We start from the raw sequence: 22,293 nt of genomic DNA, 5'->3' as shown, positions 1-22,293 counted from the left end.
CATCACGCATCGGTGCCCAGGAGCGATCAATGGGCATCACCCATCGGTGTGCCCAGGAGCGATCAAAGGGCATCACCCATCGGTGTGCTGAGGAGCTCTCAATGGGCATCACCTTTCCCGGGGCACCGTTCCTCCTGCGCTCTGGTTGAGATGAGGCAGCACGTGTGGGCCCCGATCTGTGCCCGGATCATAATGACAATTGGGCTTTAGTTCCTTTAGATGCTCCCAGGTTGATAAAACTTTATCGGCGCTTTGAGGAAGGCATGACAGCCTTTGGGGATCTGACTGTGACATTTGCCTGGAAGGAGAAAGCTGCTTTCAGCCCAGCTCCCTTCAGATGTGCAGCAACAGCGCAGAGTCGCAAGCTGAACACCTTCAGGATTTCTGCGGTCCTTACCCAGAGTAATTATAAAGTCGGTATCATAAGAAAGCATTTTCCCTCGGAGAGTAACACAGCTTATTATTCCACCTGTAATGCTTTTCTGACATCCATCCTTCCTGTGAGGCAGGGTTAGCTTTGAGGAGCAAATCCCCTCTAACAGACTGAGCCGGTACGACTCTCTGGGTTGGTTCAGTCTATACTACGTGAGCAAACAGCCTTGCTCCACGTAAGCATCTCCCAGTTCGCATCGTCTGTCGCTAGGAAGTTCTTATTGTTTAAAAGAACAAAAACGATTCCAGGAAATTGGATTTTTAAATGAGCTTGGGTGTCCCGATGTTACTCCGCCACCTGTGCTGGTGCATTGCAGTACAGTCTTGTATCACGCGGGCGTGTGCTGTTTCTTTACTAATAAAATATAACATACACATTGGCGAGGTCCAAGTGTCTCCGGAGAAGGTCCTCCTACTTCCAGGCACGTGCACTGCCATCGTGGAGGGACCTCCAGAATGAGAGACGTTCCCAAAATAAGGCCGTTCGCAGCCCAGCCAAGCCCTCATCCTGTCTTTGGCTGGATGTGGCACAGAACGATCCTACAGTAAGATGATGAATTAAATCTTCCTGTCAAGCTTTCGCGGAGCTTCATGCGCTCCCTTCGTAAACTTCAGCCACTTCACCGATAATCCAGATCCTTGCTTGGCACCAGACTGTCTGGGACATAGTTTCATAGGGGTTCAGGCCAGAAGTGATTATTAGGTGACCAAGTCTGATGTGCATCTGACGTTACCTTTCATCTTTTTAGCCACATTGAGCCCAGCTCAATGTGGTTTCTCTCTTGGCTACCGCCTATCATACAGAAAAGGCACCTGGTCCCAGTTTTGAAGACATCAGGAGACGGAGAATCTAGTGCTTCCCTTGGCAATTTGCCTCAGTGCTTAACTCCCGCTGTTCAACATCTTTCCTGCTTGAACTTGTTGGGCTTTGACTTCCAGCCACTGGTTTTTATTACGTCTTTCTCTTATTATGGATCGTGGAAGAGCGCTGCAGGACAGCGAAGTCCCCAGGACGGCTCTGGAGGTGCTTCCAGTTGCAGTCCCAAGAGCGAGAGAAGGCAGAAAGCACGCTGAGATGAGGCACGGGGCGCGCAGGGGCAGGACAGCCGGAGGTCTGGTTTAGCAGAAAGCTGGACCCTCTTGCAGTGGGGTAGAGGGGTGTACGGACGGGACGACCCGCATCTCAAACGCAGAGACTAGTAGCCAGGAGGATTTTAACCTTGTACTGCAACGGGAAGCCACAGGCCGTGCCAGCTCAGCACCCTTTGACTGCTGCAAGGAAACGGAGCCAACACAGCGCAGAACCCCGCGCGGGGGCAAAACCTTCCAGCCGCTTCCATGCGGCACCGGGGATCTGAGCGGGAAGCCAGAGGAATTGGAAATTCTAATTAAGGAGGAGAAATGAGATGCAACTGGCACAGCTGAAACCTGGAGGGATGGTCTGCACGACCAGCATGTTAACATCCCTGCTGATTCCTGTCTTGGAAAGACAGAGCGGGCAGAAGGGATGTGTGCATGGCAGAGTTTTCTTTTGCATTATTGATACCTCCGAGCTGCAGGGTCTTGAATGAGCGTGGATCCATGTGCTGAGCGACAAAGCCACTGAGGGTGCTGGTGGGGTCCCGCAGACTAAATCAAACGAGACCAGGGCAAGTCACTTCTTCACTGCTATGTGCAGAAAGAGAAACCGGATTGTTCTGGGGGGTGTCCCGTCAGGCGGTGGAGGCTGGACGGCCCATGCAACCTGGGACATCACTGTGAGCTTTCTGACACACAAAAGTTTTGCACCCAGCAGAAGGGACCTCTGTTTTGACCCTTACTTGGTTGGACGAAAGTAAGGGTCAAAACAGAGGTCCCTTCTGCTGGCTGCAACACTTCTGTGCGTCAGAAAGCTCACAGTGATGTCCCAGGTTGCATGGGATTGAGCATGAGATTGAGCATCGGTCACTGGAATAGAAGTTGGTAGTTGTTTAGGGACAAGTGCCTGTGGGGTGATTAAATTAAACTAGAACTTCTCCTAGAAATTAACATTTTAAAATCAAAAGGCCTGACTAAAGTGCAGCCAGGAGTCCTTTAAGAGAGAGCTGTGGGCACGTCTGGCCTGCTGACGAGTACAGGTTTGATAAGAGTAACTGCGCAGATGCCGCAGCCTTAGACTCCTGTAAGACATTTGACTTAGTATCACATGACCTTCTCATTAAGAAATTAGTACTGTGCACCATCAATAAAGCCCATGTTAAATGGACTAGATAAGTGACAGGTCTTAAAAATAATTATTGAAGGGATATCAGTAGTAGACCCATCATTATTCAACAACTTCATCAATGGCCTGGAAGTAATATAAAATCGCTCCTGATGAAATCTGCCAACGACACAAAAATGCTGGTGAAACGGTAAATAATAAGGAGAAGAGGGCACCCTCACGAAGTGATCTGGATTGCGTGACAGGGTAGGCCCATTCAACACCGGATATAGTGTGCCCGTGCTGCCTTTGGACATCTCTGAAATCGTGTCTTTGACAATCGTGACGTCAGGACCCAAACTGAACTGCTCGTCTGCCAAGCTGTTGTCATCCCTGCCCCATTGCATGCACTATTGGGGTCAGAAGAAATTGGAAACGCCACTCACTAATATTGATAAGCAAGCCGTTGCCATCCCTACCCCGTTGCGTGGGTGTGAAAATTGGATGGCTTATCGGAAATACGTGAAAGCCTTAGCATGTTAGCAGCAGGGATGTCTTCATACAATCCTCCGTGTCAACTGGAAGGACAAGAATGAACACCTGTGCTCTGACTCGGACACCACCAGTCTCGAATCCACGTTCACGTGGCACCATGGCATCTCATAAGGGTGCCTGACAACCCGCTCCCAGCGGCACAGGGATACACGACAGGCATTGATCACCTCGAGCAAACTCGCCTCACTATCGAGGCAGATAGACGGGAGAGACAAGGGGAAAGAGCTGCGACCCAGCATCACCAGGACCCACTCCTTCCTCCCGGAGCTATCTGCCACGTATGCAGCAGAAAATGTGGCTCTCAGATCAGCCTCTTCAAGGTGCATCTACAAATGCATTAATGTGCTTTAGTTACTGCGCATTAAATCTAGTCCCTCCGGGCACTTTTACACGTGCTCTGGGGGTGGCGGGGGTGCTTTAACTAGAGCAGCGCCAAGAGCCGCTCTAATTAAAGCGCCGCCATGTCTTGTGTGTCAGCGTCCCTGTGCTTAAAAGTGGCAGTGGGGGGTGCTTGAGCAGGAGCTCGTTCAATGGGCTTTAGTTCAAGCGCGCCCATTGCCATTGTGCAGCGTGGGGATGCCAATACACGAGACGCAGGAGGCTGCTGAAGCACAATAATTGCCGCGTCCAGCAGACTTGATTAATCAAATCTGCTCCAATGCACTGGAATCCCAGCACCGTGGAGCAGCTTCCACACGTGTGTCTAGCCACCCTCCACTGGGAGGTACTAGGAAAATGTGCATTAGCCTGTCTTAATGCGCATTAACTAAAAAGCACGTTTTTTGTGATGTGATGTAATGCACATTAAAATAGGCTAATGCACATTAAAATGCATATGTAGACGCACCCTCAGTCATCTCCAGGCTCACCAATGACTTCCCTATTTACTGGAAGACTGTCCTTCCCATACTGAGGGATTTGCCACCAGCATCGGCACCATTCAGATGGTGCTTTTTAATACTGCCAATGGAAATGCGTGCGTCTAGGACTAAAAGACAGGCTGTACTTACAGCAAGGGGAATTATATCTTGAAAAGCAGGAAATCTGGAAAGGATTTAGGGGTCACAGCAGACAAGCAATGCAACAGGACTTTCTTACGTGACACTGGGCTTATCTACATGTGCATTTACGCCGGCTTAAATTTACTGTGCAGCAGGTGGGGATAGGCTACCGTCTACACATGCAGGCATTAAAGCACATTAATGCTGTGTGTGAACTGACTTGAGACTAAAGTTTAGTCCCAAGTCAGTGCAGACACGCAGCGTTACTGCGCAGTAACTAACCAGGCGCAAATTTGTGCTGAAGCCGGCGTAAGTCGCCATATTTACTGCGCAGTGCAGACTTACACCTGTAGGCGCGTGCCCATGCTGCGCAGTAAATGTGCACGTGTAGATGCACCCACTGTGTCTGTATGAGCAAACATGACCGGTGGACGTGTAATCAAGTGTATATTGACCGGGAGCACGGAGGTGTGTGTTGTAATGGAGCTGGGGAACTTCTCAGCCTTGAGGGTGGTTTGGCATCGGCGCAGGCACCTGGAGACAGACCCCGGGATGGGATTTTTAGTGAGGGATGATCTTGGCTTGAGCAGGGGCCGGGCGCAGGTGACCGGAGGTCCCTTCCGCCCCGACGCTCCTCCGACCCCTGCTCCCGCTTTCGTGGGGAAGTCACCAGGTACTAGAGGCCCTTTAAAAACAGGGCTTTTACTAAAAGGCCCCTTAAAAGCAGGGATGTTAACATGCTGGTCGTGCAGACCATCCCACCAGGTTTCAGCTGTGCCAGTTGCATCTCATTTCTCCTCCTTAATTAGAATTTCCAATTCCTCTGGCTTCCCGCTCAGATCCCCGGTGCCGCATGGAAGCAATTGGAACATTTTTCCCCCACATTCTTCGCTGTGTTGGCTCCGTTTCCTTGCAGCGCAAACGGTGCTGAGCTGGCACGGCCTGTGGCTTCCCTTTGCAGCGCTGGTTTAAAGTCCTCCTGGCTACTAGTCTCTGCGTTTGAGATGCGGGTCGTCCCGTCCGTACAGCCCCCTACCCCACTGCAAGAGGGTCCAGCTTTCTGCAAAACCAGACCTCCGGCTGTACAGCCCCTGCGCGCCCCGTGCCTCATCTCAACGTGCTTTCTGCCTTCTCTCGCTCTTGGGACTGCAACTGGAAGGACCTCCAGAGCCGTCCCGGGGACTTCACTGTCCTGCAGCGCTCTTCCACGGGTAGCTTTTGTCTCTTCCCTGGCCGTGTCACACCGGTCTCTCACACTCAGCCTGTGGCGACTTCCAAGTCTTTTTCCTCTAGTATCGTTTCCAACTGACCCGGCCGGGGAGCTTATAGGAGAAGTTTGTATAATGACCTTGCATCGTCTTGTGCCGTTCAGGTTCGTCCGATTTCCATTGCTCCAGTCCTTAGGGCGGTCACCTGGCTCCTCCTGTGCCGGATTCCTGTCCTTTTCTATGTGAACAATTACCTCCAGGTCTTTAATTATTCTCTCCTTCAAAATTTGTGCGAACACCTTGGCTGCTCTTGACGTCCATCTGGCCGGCCTCTCCTTAGGACAGAGTCGGAGGTGAGGCTTCGTTGCCTTCGTAGGATGGCTCATAGCCTCTGCTTATAGCCACTTCTCTACTACACGGGCGCCCGCCAGGTACATCCCCGTTTTCCACAGCCACGTTCCTTGATGGCTGCTTTGCTGAGCATCACATGTCCATGCCTAATTGCTTTGAACGCCCCTGGTTCTCTCTCTCATCTTAATCAAGAATCGCCCTTATAATCCCAAGGCCGGTCCCAGGGGCCGTGGGGGAAGAGCTGAAGGGGTGCAGCGATGCTCCCGCACCCACTCGGGATCCATCCCCGCTTCCCGGTCGCTCGCTACCTTCGTGGTCTCCGGCAGCATGGCGCATGCACCCGTCCCAAGAAACAGCAATAACACTATTTCTCTTTTTGCCATCTCCAAATAAACCAGTTTAGCAAGCGTGAGGGGAAAGGGCTGTATCTTTGTGAGCGAGGGCGGAGAGGTGAGCGAAAGGGGTTCGGTTTATAATTAGTCCTCTAAACTCGCGAGGCCCGCGGTCGTCTCAGGAAGGCTCCTACGCGCGGGGCCGGCCGGCTCGAGGAGTCGCGGATCTCCTCCCTTGTCGGCTGTCAGGCGGAGACTGCAGAGACCTCTCTCTGGGTGCTGGCGGATCCTGCTCGTGCGCGGGAGGTTTGACCAGACGGCCCCGCAAGCCCGTTCCAACCCCGGATCCCAAAACCGCCGTGATTTTCCCCTTCTGAAAGCGGGTCCATAACGTCGTCTGGCTCCTGCGAGAAGCCTGTCTCTGCCGTGAGCAACGGATGTAGGATGAAGCTGCTGCGGGTGTTTCTGGGCTGTTAGGGCGGGACAGTGTCCCGGGTAGCCTGTGCCAAGCCCGTGGAAAGTGTTTTTTGGATGCCGGGACCGAACCGGCGAGCCGGCGCAGTGCAGTGCAGTGCAGCGAGCAGACGTGCCCGCGCGGCGAAGGACCAGCGCCAGCTGGAGACGTCCCAGCCTGGACGGCTCCTTTCCAGGGGTCAGTTACAGGACCCGGCGTGTCCGGCCCATCGCGGCGCTCGTGCTGCGAGCCGGGTGGAATCGCGTCGTTCCCCAAGCACGGCTCCCCCGTTCTGCTGCCGTCTGCGCTAGGACCCTCTCGGCCTTTTATTTCTCTTAAATGCTTGAGAAATTCAAGCTGCCAGGCATTAATCAGATGACTTAATGTATACCCCAGGAATCTATTTTTCCTTTTTGGCAAGGACTAACCGTATTTTTCTTAGCGGCCAGAGCGGGCACAGGTCGGCGGATGCAGCTATCTCTTTACACCCCTCCCAAGGGCAGGCCTCACAACATGCCCCTTCCCAGACCCTCGCCCGGGACCGGGGCCTTGCGACAAAGGCAGGGGGGTCCTTCTCCGCGTCTCCTCCGTGGCACAATGGGCGACAGAAAGGCATCGCTCGCTTTGGGAAACAAGGTGGAAAACTTTTCAACAGCGCCGGATTGTTAACGAGTTAAAAGGATGAAAGTGTCAATTGAGAAGCCTGAAAACAAAACGAAGATAATTTTGACAGATAACAGTGGCTTTCAGTCCTGTGTAATACAAGTCAGCTGGGGGACCATATGGGAATTGAAACTGTAAGAGGCCTGGGAACCTCAGCAAGTGAGGGAGCAAACCCAGAGGAATTTATGAGGAAATACTCGAGATGGGTGAAAAGAACAATCTGTTATATATTGAGCGCAGTTACCGAATCCCCCGATGAGGCCCTGCTGGAAGGGAGACAGCACATGCCCCACAACTGTGGAAATGGGGGATGAAAGCAAGAATGTCAGGCTTTCAAAAGAAGCCAAGGGAAAAAAGGCCCTGTATGTGGTAACTGAGATTTTAGTGTTTCCTGATCCCTGCTCTACATCCGACAGCCGGGATGGAGGAGAAAGGAATGAAAACAAACACGGCTTCACAAATGCAGGGGTCCGCGCAGCGATGGTGTCCGCCAGAGCCGCGGGGAGGAGCGGCCCCAGCTGCCGCCGCGCGCGAGCGAGCGTGCGAGCAGAAGTGTCTGGAGAAAGTCCCCGTGCGCGGAGAGCGTGCAGCGCGTCGGCCGCACCGAGGCTGCCGTGAAAACAGCTGTCCCCGCGGCTTCCCGGTCGCACGCGCGGGTGCCACGCGCTGCCCGGTTTTCCGTGAGCCCTCGCGGCACGGGACGAGCGAGGATCGCCCCGGGAAAGCCAGCTCTGGTCCGTCTCCTGTCCTGCCCCTCCCGTTGCGCGTCTCTCGTCCGAGGGCCGCCGTCCGACTCGGAAAAGCGGGCGCGCGGGTCTGTCAAATTCCTCACCCTTCCCTACGTGGAAAAAAGGCAAGGCAATGTAAGAGTTGTTTTGTGTCTGCTACCAACTAATGGTAACGAGCGCTAATTGCTGTCCTCTCCTCCTCCCAGAACAGAGGCCAGCTTCCTCCTTAATGACTTACCAGCCTTGGAATATGAATTGCATTTCAGTGCTGTTGTTTTAATCTAAAAATTGCCTTTGATTATCTCTGGTATTGATGAGACTCATATATTTTTTTTTAAAGTATATATCTAAACTTGAAAAAATGAATGACGAGAGCAGCTGAGCAGTAGGATGCGGTGCCCAGGGGAGCTGTGGACACGCTCAAGGTAGAGACGTTGCGCGCGGTAGTAGGTGGTCGGGGGACGTGGACTCGGATGCCTCCGTTGCTGGATCCCCGTCCAGATGTTGAACGGAAGGACCTCGTCTAGCCCTCGTGGACCTGCAGGTCCTGAAACCTAGCAAGAGATCTGTCTGGGGCTTCAGTCGGGTGCGAAGATCAGAGTCCGCTCCGTCGTTCGCCATGGGCTGTCGGGGCAGTTGGTCAGCACGGAGTTTGCCTCGGGGTTGCCTTGAAACCCCACCTCCCTTCGCAGGAGCCCGATCTTCTTCCTTCCAACTTTGCTCTGGCCTGTAAGATGGTGGGCTGGCCCAGGGCGGGGGATGAGGCGCACAAGAGCCAAATCTTTTAAAAGCAAATTAGCTGCTTTCCTTTCACGCTCGAATTTGCAAAGCAGGTCTGCAGCTCAGCCCGTCACGCACACGTCATCCGCCGGCCTCCCTCCCCCGGCGGGTCCTTCCTCCGCACCACGTGTGAAGGTCTCCGCAGCAGCCCTCGTCTCCCCATCTCCCGTCACAACCCAGGCGTTATTTAAACGTATTTTTGTGCATCTCATTTAATTACGTGATCCTGGACAATTCAATACGAAAGCGCGGCAGACAGCGTGCTGTCTAACGTTCCCATCAACTCGCCTGCTCTTTTCGCTCCGACATTTGATTAGACAGCTGTGCTTTTCTAAAGAAGCCGGTGCCAGCAAAGGCCCAAAATAGTTCATTGCTGGTTACGGGGTTTTGCTTTGCTTTTTTGTTTTTTTAATGTGCGTGTATATATATATATATATATATATATATATATATATATATATAAATGCACGCACGCACGCATGCACGCACACATGCGCGGACCGTACCGTACCGTACGTCACTGTCAGGATCCCGGGAGCACTTTCCACACCGCGCTGTACCTTTCTCACGCTATTTTCCCCAGCAATATGTGAGCAGTGATTCTGCAAATCGGTAATGAAGAGGACGGAGCGTGTTTTATTTAAACATGCTGCCACAGAATGAAGGTAATTGTCCACACAAGCCATCTGCTACCTGGCTGCCTTCCATGTGCTTGGGAGACAGAAATGTATGGATAAAGTGCCTCTTTCATTCGGTTGCCATGATAACAGCCCTGCTTTAGATTTTAGTGGGGGATTTTATTAACGCTTCACAAAGGTTATTAGCCTACTGAAGTAATAAGCTTTTTATGTGTTCCTTTATGTGATTGTTCTTGTAGATTTTACTGTAATGCATAAAAAGGAGACAGGAAGTGCAAGGCCTGTTTGAAGAGATAGCCATGGCTAATGTGCCTCAGAAGACAATAAAACCTAATTTTCATACAAGAATAAGGTTAACAGGACTGATTTGTTAGGGTCCCCGAATATTCCCAGTCCGCTGACCGTCGTTTCAGTTTTAAACATTTGCTTCAAAGGAAGTTTGCGAGCTGGCCTTTGGCTGCGAGCTCGGCTCAGCCCAGATGAATTCTTTGCAAGTTAAAACACAGGCCGGGCAGATTCACTAGTTGGAGCAGAAGAAAGATTTTCCCCCTCCCTCATTTCTGGCAAACACAAGGAATTAACCTTTTTGTTGTAAAATGAAGGAGGAAAACCACAGGTGACATCACAGAGCTACACTGACGTTGTGAAGTCACCGGGGAGCAGCCTGTCGCAGTCGCACCCCGGGGCCCGGGAGCCCCACGCCGGTCCTGGTGCTGCCCTGCCGCGCGGTACCGCGCAGAGCGTGTGCACGTGGACAGGGCTACCTCGGTAAGCGCTCTTTCCCAGATGAGACGAATCCAGAGTCCCGTCTGCCATGTGTAGGAAGCTGCAGAGCTAAAACGTGCAGTTCCCATGGCCCTTTTAAAATACTACAGGGATTACTGCACTGCCCTGGCCAGCATGAGCTTCCAGTAAAATAAATTTGCATGTGTGTGACCTGCTGCTGCATTTGCTGGCCCAGCTGCTGCGTTCCCAGGATCTCTCGGGTTTCTCTGCGGAGCACTTGGAGGACGAGGCATCGCATCCAGCTCCCTTGACGGGCTCCAAGTTGTGCTTCCCTTCCAACAGTTTAAAAGCATGCGTACTGGAGTGAATGAGAAAGTGCAGGACTCTTCTTTTTCTCATTTCTCCTGAACAAGCAAACCAGTCTTCGTTGACCCAGCTTCCTCACCCCTGGCCTCTGTGTCTCTAGACAGCAGGAAGGGGACTCGGGACCTTGTCATTTCTCCCCCCTGCTCAAGACAGGACTATCTCTGTGCAAACCGTGTTGGACAAGCGTTTGTCTAGCCCGCTCTTAAAAGCTTCCCAGGGTGGCAACTCTGCATCTGTTCTGAGTTCGGGCTCCAGCGCTTACTAATCCCCACGTTAGACACGTCTTCCCCATCTCCAACCAGTATCTTCCTTGCTGCTATTTCAGCCCAATACTCCGTGTCCGGTGCCCCGCGCACACAGATAGTCTCTCACCATCCTCCACATCACAGCCCTTGCGGTATTCGAAGACTGGTCCCAAGCCCAAGACGCATACAGGGTACACCGTGTGTGACCCATCACCGACAGACGCCTTCGATGGCGGACATACCACCCCTTCCCCGGGCGACTTGCTCCATTATCCGGTAGTTAGGGATATACCCAACTCGAGGAGGGTACCGTTTTCGTGGGCTGGGCCCATCCAAGCCTCTGATTGGCCCGGGGGGGGGGGGGGCCGGTGGCTCCATCCCCCACTGCTGATTGGTTGTGAGAGCTGTCTCTCATGTGGCCCTGCCCCTCATGGCACCTATCTCGGGCTTCCCTTCATGCTGGCAGCCCCCCACCCACCCCCAGCGGGGTGCACAGCTGGGCCACAGCAGCCGTGAGGACCGCCAGCTCCTTCTGGGTAGCCACTGCTCTGTTTTTGGCAAGTTTGTTGGGGTTAACTGCGCCTTTGCTGAAGTTCGTCTTGCTGCGTGTAGCCCCGGTCTCCGATTTACACCTTTGGGCTGTAACCTTCTCCTCCCGAGCGTCTGCATCCGCCCCTGGCTCGGTGCTGCCTGCAGATGTGACCGGTGTCCTTCGCAAAGATGGTAAACCACGGTGGGCCCTGCTTGAGCTCGGCTGCCATCCTGGCACCGGTCCGTTAGGGGTTACTTTTTGCTTGTGGTTATTCAACCCATTATACATCCACCCAGTGGTCATCCTGTCCAGCCTATGCTCTTATTATAAGACTGGCATGTGGGACTCTGACAAAAACCTCCGTACGTCCAAGTATAATCTGTCCGCTGCGCTCCCCGTCACCACCACAACAATGACCCCGCTTAAGCTACAAAAAACCTCAGTGTTCGTGGGGCGGAAGCTGGCAGGGGACGGCTGAGATCGCAGTAAGGGAGGGGAAAGGACTGTTAGTCCATTATCTTTTGCTCCTTTTTGTTCCCATTGTTTCCCTGGCACTGCCGTTCCCCTTGGGAAGGCGAGGCAGAGAGGCCTGTGCGCGGCGCAGGCCAAGAGCAAGGACGTGCGTGGGCAGAGCTGCAGGCTGGCAGGGTTTGAGAACGGAAAGGATGTTACAGGCCGGGGAAACACAAGCTGCAGGTGAACTTGAGATGGGTTTTTGTAGCTTGTCACGATGAGATGATTTGAACTAGAAACCCGTCGGAGGATGCTCTCAGGGACGTCCAGGTCCCATCTGGCCTGTAGATCGCAGCCTGGTGCCCTCCAGACACCCCCGCACTGAGACCACGCGTTGGTGCCGGGTACAGCACGCCTCCCGGCGAGACAGCCGGTCTTGACCCGAAGGCACGACCCTCCCTTCGGGGGCTTGTTCCCGTGGCCTGGTAAACCCGTGCGCCTCCTTTCTCCTTTGGCCCCGTCTGCCCGTGACTTACAGCCGCCAGGGCTCGTTAGGTCTTTCTCAACTATGTTAAGGACTCTTTCCAGGCCCAATATGCTCTCCTTATGAAGTTTCTTTTCCAGCGTAATCAAGTAACCTCTCAATCCTCTTTGTGATAAGCTAAGCATGTTGAGCTCTTTAAGTCTCTCGCTGTAAGGCATTTTCTTCAGCCCTCGAGTCGTTCCTGTGCAGCTTTCCTGCCCCCTCACCAGTTTTTCAGCATCCTGGTTAAACTGTCAATGCCTTGACACCAAAATTAATCCCCAGGAGAGCTCATGAGGACTGTGGGTGAATTCTCCGTCAGGGGCTATTTTTAACTAAACGTTGGACTGTTTTCGAAAATCCTGATAAGGCACCAGGCCCGACGGCAGCCGCCTGCGCTGCTGGAGGATCGCAAGGGGAAATGGAGGACTGCTGGCAATAGCAGATACCCCGTCGTTGCAACGGGCGTCAGTGCCAGAGGAGTGGTGGGCTGCCACTCTTCAGAAAGGGCTCCCGAGGGGTCCTGGCTAGTACGGACCACCGCGTCTCCCTTCCTGCCAAGCCGGTGTGATAAAGGATAAAACCAGCAGGCACGTGGACAAGTGCGATCTGCTGGGGAGCGTCAGCACGGTGTTTGCAAAGGGAAACCCTGCTTCTCCCTTCTTCGAGGGTGTTAGCAAGCACGTGACAAGGGGGATCCGGTGGACATAATATTTGGGGACTTTCAGAAAGCTCGTGACAAGCTGCCAGGTGCCCGGGGTGCAGGCGCAGCACGGGAGGGGCGGGTGAAGGGAAGTAGGCACGGGCGGAGGGGGTCAGGCAGCGGTATATACATTTAACACGTTTTTTACAGAAGTAGGATGTTCTCTTTGCTTTACCTGAGACGGGTTTGGGTGTTGTGCCTTACGTGGCGTCAGGGCTGACTGTAGTTTTACTACGAGGTGAGATTATACATTCGTACGGGGTGGTTGGGATAGGGACGATCCCGTCTCGCTGGACTAGATGTGACTTCTGGAGCTCCCTGCCAGCCCCGCGGCTCTGCGGTTGCGAGAGCAGCGTGCCGTCGTTCCCGACCCTAAATGAGCAAAGGAATCCAAAAGCATCATCAGCCACGGACGCAAGTGAAATCTGAGATCAAGGTAACGTAAATTAAAGGGATGACCTCGTACATGAGAAAGTAGCAGAAGAAATGTCTTGCGCCGCATCAGTGTGCTCACACCTGGTGTCTGGCAGCGGCGGTGTCTGTCGTCACGCTCGTTGTGGTCCCACCAGTCCAGGCCCGTTGAAACGGGGGAAACGCAGGGCGAGAAGAATGGCGCCGGCAGACAGGGAAATGCAGGATCGTCTTGTGCAGCAAGAGGGTGATCCAAGTGCACTCCAGCGTCTGGAGAACACAGCACTTCGTGCCCCATTCAGCCATCTTCATGCTGGAAACGCCCGGGAAGGAGAAGAGCTTTCTGTTTTGTTGTGAAGAAAGGCACTGCAGCGTGAAGAGGGGCTCCAGTTACTTGTAGTGAATTTAATGAAACATCTTCAGCTTCAGCCCCAAGATACTTGACATGAACAAGCCAGACTCAAGAGCCATTTCAGGAGACTTAAACACAGATGGAGGAAGCACGGGAAATCTGAGTAAGAAGCCGAACGCGGATGAGAAACCTGCTCCCTCCGCTCCTCCATTACACTTCCTCCAGTGCTTCCTCTAGCAGATCCCTGCTCTCCCGCAGATGCAGTTTTGCCTGGAGTGACTTGCTTTCCCCCCCTAAAATAGGATTCAGAACAAAAGGAGATATTATAGGCTGGGTTTTATATAACCGCCTCCGTTTTCTGCCTGCAACACTTTCAGGAGCAGTTTTCTCATCACGGCTGCGTACCTGATGTGCAGGCGCAGCCAGATGTTCACATGTCTAAATGAATGAAGTTGCACGTGAAGTTACCGTATCCACAGATTTGCAGACGCAGAATGACAGCTACGGTCCGGGTGGATTGCGGCTCTCTCGTTCGTGCGTGCGTGCGTGCGTGCGTGCGTGCACGTGCACAAGTGTGTTGCAGAACAAAACTCGTGGCAGTTGTGCAGGTTAAAAAGTCAGATATCGAAGCAGTAGAAAGAAGGAGCCTCCGCAAACATCTGCCTGGGTCTCTTTTGCCCTTTTCAAGTCCCTCCTTCGACCTCTTGTTGGCCTGGGTGCTTACAAGACCTCTCCCAGACCCGAGGAAGGGCGTTTCGTGCTTGCACACTTGACTGACCTTTCTCCCGACTGCATGGTTAGTCCGATAAAGGTATCCCCAAATACCGTGCTTCCCACGTCCGGAGGACCTTGCCGGCAACGAGCTGCTGCCCTTCTGTTGTAGGGGACAAGAGAAGTGTGAGGCCACGTTAGGTGTGCACCACTGGGACGCTCCCCTTCTCCCTGCACCTCGCCGAGCCCTTCGCCAACGCCCCGGGCAGCGTGCACGCAGCTGGACGAGTACTTGCCTTTATCCGGAGCTGAGCAGGTCCTGGGGCCTAGTCCTTACAGCCTACACATCTCAGTACTACACTAATTAATCATAATCAGCCCCTGAGACCACAGGGCAGCCTTTTCACTGCTGTGTCTATAACCTGAGCCCTTTCCTTCCACGCTCTGGTTGACTCAGCCCTTTAGGGGTAACTGGGTGCATCTTGCCAGACTGCATGCCTGCAAAAAAAAACCCTTTCCCCTTCGGCTTCAGAAACAGTGAGTGTGCACACCGACTGCCACCCCCATTCCCGGGGGCCCGTGTGCCCGTGGACCCCCGGGTGCACGGCACGCGTGCAGAGGACCAACTCGCACTCAGCCTCCGGCGCTCGGCTGCTTTCCCTTTCTGCAGCCAAGCAAGGTCGAGCGCGGCGTGCACGGCTGCAGTGTAACCACCGCCCTGACTCATTCGGTTTCCCTGCGATCTCCTCCCCACGCCCATCTCCTGTATCTTTGCATGCACGCAGCTTGACAGAGTCCCGGGGCAGGGGTGCCGGCCCCGCTGCGTGGCAGCAAAGCACGGCGCAAGCACCGCCGGCGCCGGCCGAGCTCGATTTCTGCGCCTCGCGCCTTCCGTTCAAAGAGCACGCTTGTTCACGAGGCTGCCCGCCGAAAGAGTAGCCGCGTCTGCATATAAAACTGCACGTGCGCGCGCACGGCACACAACGTCGTAGGGAGAAAGATCCGTGCCTTCGAGCTGGTTGTCTTTCTCTTGGTGCCTGGCATTAGGGGGACGCAGCGTGTCCCCGTCGCGCTCCAGCCCTGTTTCTGCAATCTCGTGTGCACTTCTGCAGGAGCGAGGCCTTGCTCTATGCCCGAAGGGGCCAGCGGTTGCTGTACCGGCGAAGCTCGCCGTGCTCAGGCATCCTCCCGCGTCGAAGAGGCGGTGGCCGTGGCCCAGACGTGGCGCCGTGGGGCCTGCCGCAGTTCGGGCGCTCTCGATTTCGAGCGAGGGCAGGAGCAGTTCAGTCGCCCGGGCTCTCGCTTTTGCTTTTCCGAATAAAAGCGTCTCTAAGAAGCTGCTTATTTTTAATCCCTTTCCCAGCTGCCGCTATAAATGTGTCTCGAGTGATTAGCGGTGACCTGTAGTGAGGTCCCATCGTCGTAAGGTGTAAGCCGAAGACCCGATTTCAAAGCATCCAACACCCCCCGCCGCATCCTTCTTTGTTTGTCTTCAAGGGAAAGGTGAGTTCCCGCGGCTGCAACCGGCTGCTCGTGCGGGAGCGTTTGGCGCCTGGCTCGTTTCTGCTTTTTAATTCGTAATTTATGTGGAACCGTTTCTTCCTGTCCTAAGTGGCTGCCAAGACTGACACTTCACCTCTGCCGGGGGGGCGGCGGGTCCCCCCCGGGGCCGTGGGACCGTGCAAACCGCGCGATGCCTTCCCTTCCCTTCCCTTCCCTTCCGCTTCGCTCGGCCCCTGGGGCCCGCCGCTCCGTTTTCGGTGTGAATCTCCGACGAGCGGCGCCCCGCCACCCCCACCGCGCCGTGCCGGCTGAGGACATTTGTGCCTTTTGCCGCGCGGATCCAGCTGTTCTTTTATTGATTTATTTATATTTTGGTGGTGCAGAAAAATGATGAAATCGCCGAGGCCTCCGGAGTATTTTCTCTCCTCGCTAATGATTTTATCTTGGATCGTCTCTCCCTGCCCCCACCCTAAGTCACAGCGCCGCAGCAATGTTTTCTGACTCTCGTTTTAAAATCCCCTATTAATTGGGCCTCAGAATTATAGTTTTCCACATCAGCAGGATTACATGTTGTTCTGAGCAACAATAGCAGCTTCAGGCCTCTATTCACATTTGCAACGAGACGCAAATTAGGGGCCAGACTCTTCCACTTCCACCGCGCCGCGAGCAGCATCTCGCCCCTCGGGGAGACGCGGGCAGGCCGTGGGGGCTGCGGCAGGAGCGAGGCGGTGCAAGGGCGCTCCTCCGCTTTCCCTCGTGCCCTCTCCTCTGCGAGCCCGGCGAAAAACATTGGCGTTGGTTTGGGTTGGAGCTGGCGATGTTTTGAAGTGTGAAGGCACCGAGCAGCGAGTGCGAGTCCCGAGTCCTGCCCTGATCTCGCGGGCCGGCCCGGGGCCAGGGGCTGGAGGGGTCGCAGGGATAACGTCGCGCCGCGGGAGATCGGGGCCTGGGGGGTCTGGCCCCTGCCAGCTGGGCAGCTGGCGTGGCGTGGCGTGGCGTGGCGTGGCGTGGCATGCTGCAGTCAAGGACTGCGGTGACGTGGGAGAGATCGGGGAGCGGGGCTCTCACCCCGATTGCGCTGCGCAAGTGCTAGGCGCTGGACAGACGCATTGGAGGCACTGTCCAGTCTCTGCCCCCCGAAAAGCTCCCCGAGCTCTCACTCGTCTGTCACGGAGCCGCGGGGAAGTCAGCCCTCGGGAGATCTAGTCCCGGCGGGATCGGGCCGTCTGACCCAGCCCGGCCCAGTGTCCATTTCTCCTGCCCTAAAAGCTTTGGGGGCCGGCCCCTCACGTCGCGCCCAGGACACCCCGATCCACCACGGGCAGAGCCGGGGGCGAGGGCCGAGAGAAACAGGCTTGTCGCGGTAGTGGCCGTGTGCCGCTGCCCGGGCACCGCCGGCGTCCACGGTGCCCGGAGGGAGGGAGCCCACAACGTGTCGGCGAGCCCGAGACGATCGGTTCAGTCGTGGAGACGGGCCCCGGGAGTTGCGGCAGCAAGGTGGGCATGGGCGCTGCGCCGCGCCGAGCCGAGCCGAGCCGAGGCCGGTCCCACGCCTGCCGCAGGCCCCAAACCACAGCCTGAATTTCAGCCCACTCCAAAACCTGACTTTACACCGCGCTGCCGGGTGTCACCACGCTCCAGTCGCTCCAGCGACATCGTTGTTTCCCTGGCAACGAACGCACTTCAAAGGGGAAAAAGGCGGAGGGGGCTTAAACCAGAAGACAAAGACGGAGCGAACGGCACAGGCAGAACAGGTGGCCGTGCGGAGGGCTGCAAAGTTTGAACGCCGGGCATGTGTCGTGACTCGCACGTCTCCTCCCAGCCGGAGGCCGCGTCGTCTCCAGACGGCCGACATCGTGAACGCGTTTCAAGGGCAGAAATCCGTGCCCGTTACCTTGAGCCACCCTCCTCTGCTGCCAGGTGGGAGCTGGCAACCGGGCGCGGAGGGCCGGACTGTTCCTAGCGCAGCGCCGCACTTCGCGTCTCCCAAGCACGTCCCCACGCGCGATGCTTTTGGGACACTAAGGCGCGGCGGCTACGTGACTTGCCCAAGGTCATCCAGCACCTCAGTGGCAGTGCCAGGATCTTGTTCCCTTTTCACTTCCTCTTTATCAGCACTCATGAACTTGCTAAGTCAGTCTTAACTTCCAACGCAAGTAAGAGCCTGCCGGGCAAGGCAGCGCTTACGGCTGGAGCGGTGCCAGCCTCAACCCACCGGCTGTGTCCGCGACCCGCTGGGTTTGGTCGCTGTTCCCGTTGCCCGTGTGCTTACTGTGTTCCCACCCCGGCGTTATCAACTCTGCTTGGCTCTCACGCGCCGCAGAGAATTTCCCAGCCATCGTTTCTCAGCGTGACCGATGGCGGAGGACCGAGGGCGACGACGAAACTAGCTGCGAGGAGCGACTGCGTTGGCCGCGGGCCTTTCCGAGCTCGCAGAAGCCCTCGAAGAAAAGGAGCGTTTTCGGGAGGAGATGGCGGAGGCGTGCGACGAGCTCCACTGGAGCGTGCAGGCAGGCCGGGAGGAAGCGCTGCACGGGAGGTCACAGGACAGGAAATAGTTTGCCAAGCTCGCAGGCAGCCAAGTGCAAATATTTTTCGATACCAGCTGCGCGCCGTCATCCTGAGAGCGGCGGTCCCTGTCGTTCTGGGTCACGCGGCTCTCCTGCTCGGCTCCGGGGGTTTGCCCAGCAGCAGCATTTGCACGCCGTCCTCCCTTTCGAGGTCCCAGGCCACGTCCACACCTGGCCGACCTAGCTGCTGAGAGGGCTGGCTTGCACATTTCCTCTCCCTGACTTTAATATCGTCCTTCTGTCTTGGACAGAGTCGCCACCTGGTCCTTGTCACCGAGCTCCTACATGACACAGGCGTTACAGTCGCATGCTTGGTGGCTCTTCGGAAACGGGCTCAGTTCAAGCCCTAAAGATAGGACAACTGTATATGACTCTTCACGCGGGCGTTGCTCAAAACCAATACCCAGAAGAGTCTCAGACCTCTGCCCACGTCTATATTTTGCAGTGGCTTTGTTTCTAGGTTCCCCTTATCTCCTGAGGAAGTAAAACTTCGAACACTTGGTGCATTGAGAGACCATTTCTGCTGTCTCTGCGGGGCAGGATCTTGCCACGTGTCGCGCGGCTGTCTCGAGCTTTTGGAGACCGGTCCGGTGGGCGGGCAGTTTCAGTTCAGAAGTTCCTGAAGAGCCTGTCACACTGTCTGGATCCCCTGCAAACGTCTTCGTTAGCTCCTCCTCGGCGTCACGGCGCACGGTGCTGCAGCGAGGACGGCCTCGTCAGCCTGCGTGGGGAGACTTGCTCCACTGCCCATCTGCAAGGCAGCTGCTGGGAGCGTGACTCGTGCTTCCTACCAGCCAGGCTCTAGAGCCCATGCCCGATTTGGCGGCGTGGCTCTGCAGCCCCATGTTAGCATCCTTGGTTTGGGAGGGCAAAAGGAAGGCCGGGAGGGGAGAGGATTGCACGCCGTAAATATGCCCGGGGATGCAGATGAAGGAGGGAGAAGGACTGGTTACAGTGAAGGGCGGTGTCGACGTCAGAGCAAAGGGAGCACAGCCTGTCCACAACTACATGTAGTCTGGAAAGGAGAACAGTTTCAACCGTCAGAGAAGCAAGATGTTGCAACGGCTTCCCAATCTGGAACAGTGGCGAGAAAAACCCCTAAAAAACCTGAGGAGGTCACATCTAGTCCAACCCCCTGCCCCGAGCAGGACCAGCCCCAACCACATCATACATCAAGGCTTTGTCTACCTGGGTTTTCAAAACCTCCAAGGACGGAAACTCCCCGTCCTCTCTGGGGAGCCTGGTCCAGCGCTTCACCACCCTCCTCGTGACAGAGTTTTTCCTAATATCCAACCTCAACTTCCCCTGCTGCATCCTGAGCCCATTGCTCCTTGTCCTGCCATCTGCCCCCCCTGAGACCAGCCCAGCTCCATCCTCTTTGCAGCCCCCCTGCAGGGAGGTGAAGGCTGCTATTCAATCCCCCTCGGTCTTCTCTTCCCCAGACTAAATCAGCCCATTTCCCTCAGCCTCTCCTCACCAGCCCTGTCCCCCAGCCATTTTTGCTGCCCTTCACTGGACTCCCTTCAACGTGTCCACATCCTTTCTGTAGTGGGGCCCACAGCTGGACACAGGACTCCAGATGTGGCCTCCCCAGTGCTGAATAGAGGGGAAGAATCACTGCCCTCCATCTGCTGTCAACGCTCCTACCCATGCAGCCCAGGATGCCGGTCGCCTTCTTGGCACCACGGGCACACTGCCGGCTCCTGTTCAGCGTCTTGCCCCCGTCCCCCCACGTGCTTTTCTGCAGAGCTGCTGCCCAGCCCATCGCCCCCGCCTGCCCCGGTGCAGGGGATCGCTCCCTCTTAAGTGCAGGACTTTGCACTTGTCCTTGTTGAACCTCAGGAGATTTCTTTTGGCCCAGTCCTCCAATTACATGAGGTCTTACCGAATCCTAGCCCGACCCTCCAGCGTATCTACCACACACCCCACCTTGGGGTCACCTGCAGACTTGCTGAGGGTGCGCCACATCCCATCTTCCAGGTCGGTGAGGAAGATACTGAACAAAACCTGCCCCTGGGCACTCCGCTTGAGACCGGCTGCCAAATAGACATCGAACCATTGATCGCTACCCTTTGAGCTTGATGATGCAGCCAGTTTTCTGTCCACCTTACAGTCCGTTCATCCAACCCGAACTTCCTCAGCTCGCCTGCAAGTATGTTGTGGGAGACGGTATCATCCTTCCTCCCTTCCACACCACAGCAGCAGCAATCGGGGACTTTTTAAAGTGTCTAAAGCGGGTGAAAACTTCCACTCCTTCCCCTCCCTGCTCAGGCACATCTCCCCTCCCCTGCCCTTGCCCCCTCCCCAGCCCACTGTCCTGGGGTGAAGGGAGCTCCAGTGCTGCTCAGGCCCAGCTTCCACCAGGCTACGTGGGGGTTGGGGTCAGCGTGGCAGGCAGCTTCCCCATCCCCGTGCCTTCTCCCAGGCTGGCAGGAAACACCCAGGGGGGACCAGGCGGGGGGGGAGCTCGCCTGCCACTGCCCGTGCACCGCTGCTCCTACGATGTGGTCAGAACGAGGGTGCAGCCGCGCCGCTGCATCCCCCACGCTCGCATGCATGGGGCACACGTTCGAGAAAGGGGTCCAGGTGTGCAAAACTTCTCCAGGAGCCTCGGGGTGTGCGCTGTATGACCTGTCTTAAAAAATCTTCCAGACTGTGGTTTTCTCAGGGCATTGCCACTGCAAAAGCAGCAAAGTGGAAGAAGCTCGCATCGATAACATAGGCTGTCGTGGCTCGTTATGCTGTTAGTTTGTGTAATCTGCTGTATCCATTTGATAACGCGTGGTGCTTCCTCCAGGCATTTCCCCACGGTTAAGAACCTTTTCCCTTTATGGTAGATTTATCTTCCAGACCCATCGGTGACACTTCGTGGTATCCCGTGGAGAACAGGTTCTCTGGGCTGGCTCTTCCTTTAGTTAACAGTTAACGTGTCTGTTCTCAGCAACAGTCTCCTTGACTTTAGGTTTGCTATGTGAGAACTTCCTAATGGGATTTCCCTGCCAAGGTACATGGAAAGGCCTTCCCCTTTCTGACACAAGCTTCATCTTTACCCTGGGAGCCGTGCGGTTCACCACAGCCCCAGTCCTCACTGCAAACATTCGCTGTGGACTGTGGGAAAGGAGGTGCCTGCGTTTCTCCCTCTTCTGCAGCCAGTTTTCTCACACATCGGTCTGGAGGTCTCTGTGCTCCACTGAATGTTGCACGGCTAGTGAGAGCCCCCAGCACTGAATGTGGTAGTGTATACATGGTACAAACTAACATGTTTCTGGCCATAGGCCGGGTACTTCGTGGTGGTGGTGGTGAAGAGGAGCCTTCCCTGACACACGGGTTATGCCAGAATTGGCTCCTCTGGGGTTTTCTGTACTTGCCTGTGAAACGTGGTGCCGCACTACTGCGTTGTGCAGGTCACGGTGCTGGAAAAGGAGCAAAAAAGGCTGCTCCGATGGTTAAGGAAATGGAGAGCGTCTCTCATGAGGGGAGATGAAAAGAGCTTGGCTTATTGGCTTGCCAAAATGAAGAGGGGCTCTGCTTGCATTTTATACATGTGTTTGCTGGGTGAGTTTGAGGGATGGAGAAGAACTACGGGAGTGTATTAACAACATCAGCACAGGATCAGATGGTCACAAACTGGCCACGGAGACGTTTAGATTGGTAATCAGAAGTTCCCTAACGATCAGAAAAATGAAGTCTCCCAAACAACGCCGCGGGGAAAGAACCAGGGTGGTTTCCAGGTAGATCTCCCCAAGTTCCTGGCAGGGGTAGTACGGTGAGATGAGCGCGCTCGTTAATCAGTTATCAGTACACATGTGGTATGTGGGCCCCTGCATTTGCAGTCTCCACGCTGGGGTTGAGAGCTAGCTCTCTTTGGGCACGG

The 22,293-nt window shown here is 55.3% G+C and overlaps 1 protein-coding gene and 1 long non-coding RNA gene across 12 annotated transcripts in view; one reads left to right on the top strand and one right to left on the bottom strand.

The window, feature by feature from the left end:
• The window catches only part of DTNB (dystrobrevin beta), a 296,518-nt gene that overhangs the window by 253,603 nt on the left and 20,622 nt on the right, over window positions 1–22,293 (top strand). The window lies entirely within an intron of this gene.
• LOC132250633 (uncharacterized) lies at window positions 9,111–17,395 on the bottom strand. Its single transcript, XR_009462226.1, has 2 exons — window positions 13,339–17,395; window positions 9,111–13,244 (listed from the first exon to the last, which is right to left on the bottom strand). It is a non-coding gene; the product is annotated as an uncharacterized LOC132250633 (long non-coding RNA).

Source organism: Alligator mississippiensis, chromosome 1 (assembly GCF_030867095.1).
Source record: "Alligator mississippiensis isolate rAllMis1 chromosome 1, rAllMis1, whole genome shotgun sequence".
Taxonomy (NCBI): Eukaryota; Metazoa; Chordata; order Crocodylia; family Alligatoridae; genus Alligator; species Alligator mississippiensis.
The sequence above is the reverse complement of the archived record's forward strand: the minus strand, read 5'-3'. Positions and strand labels throughout refer to the sequence as shown.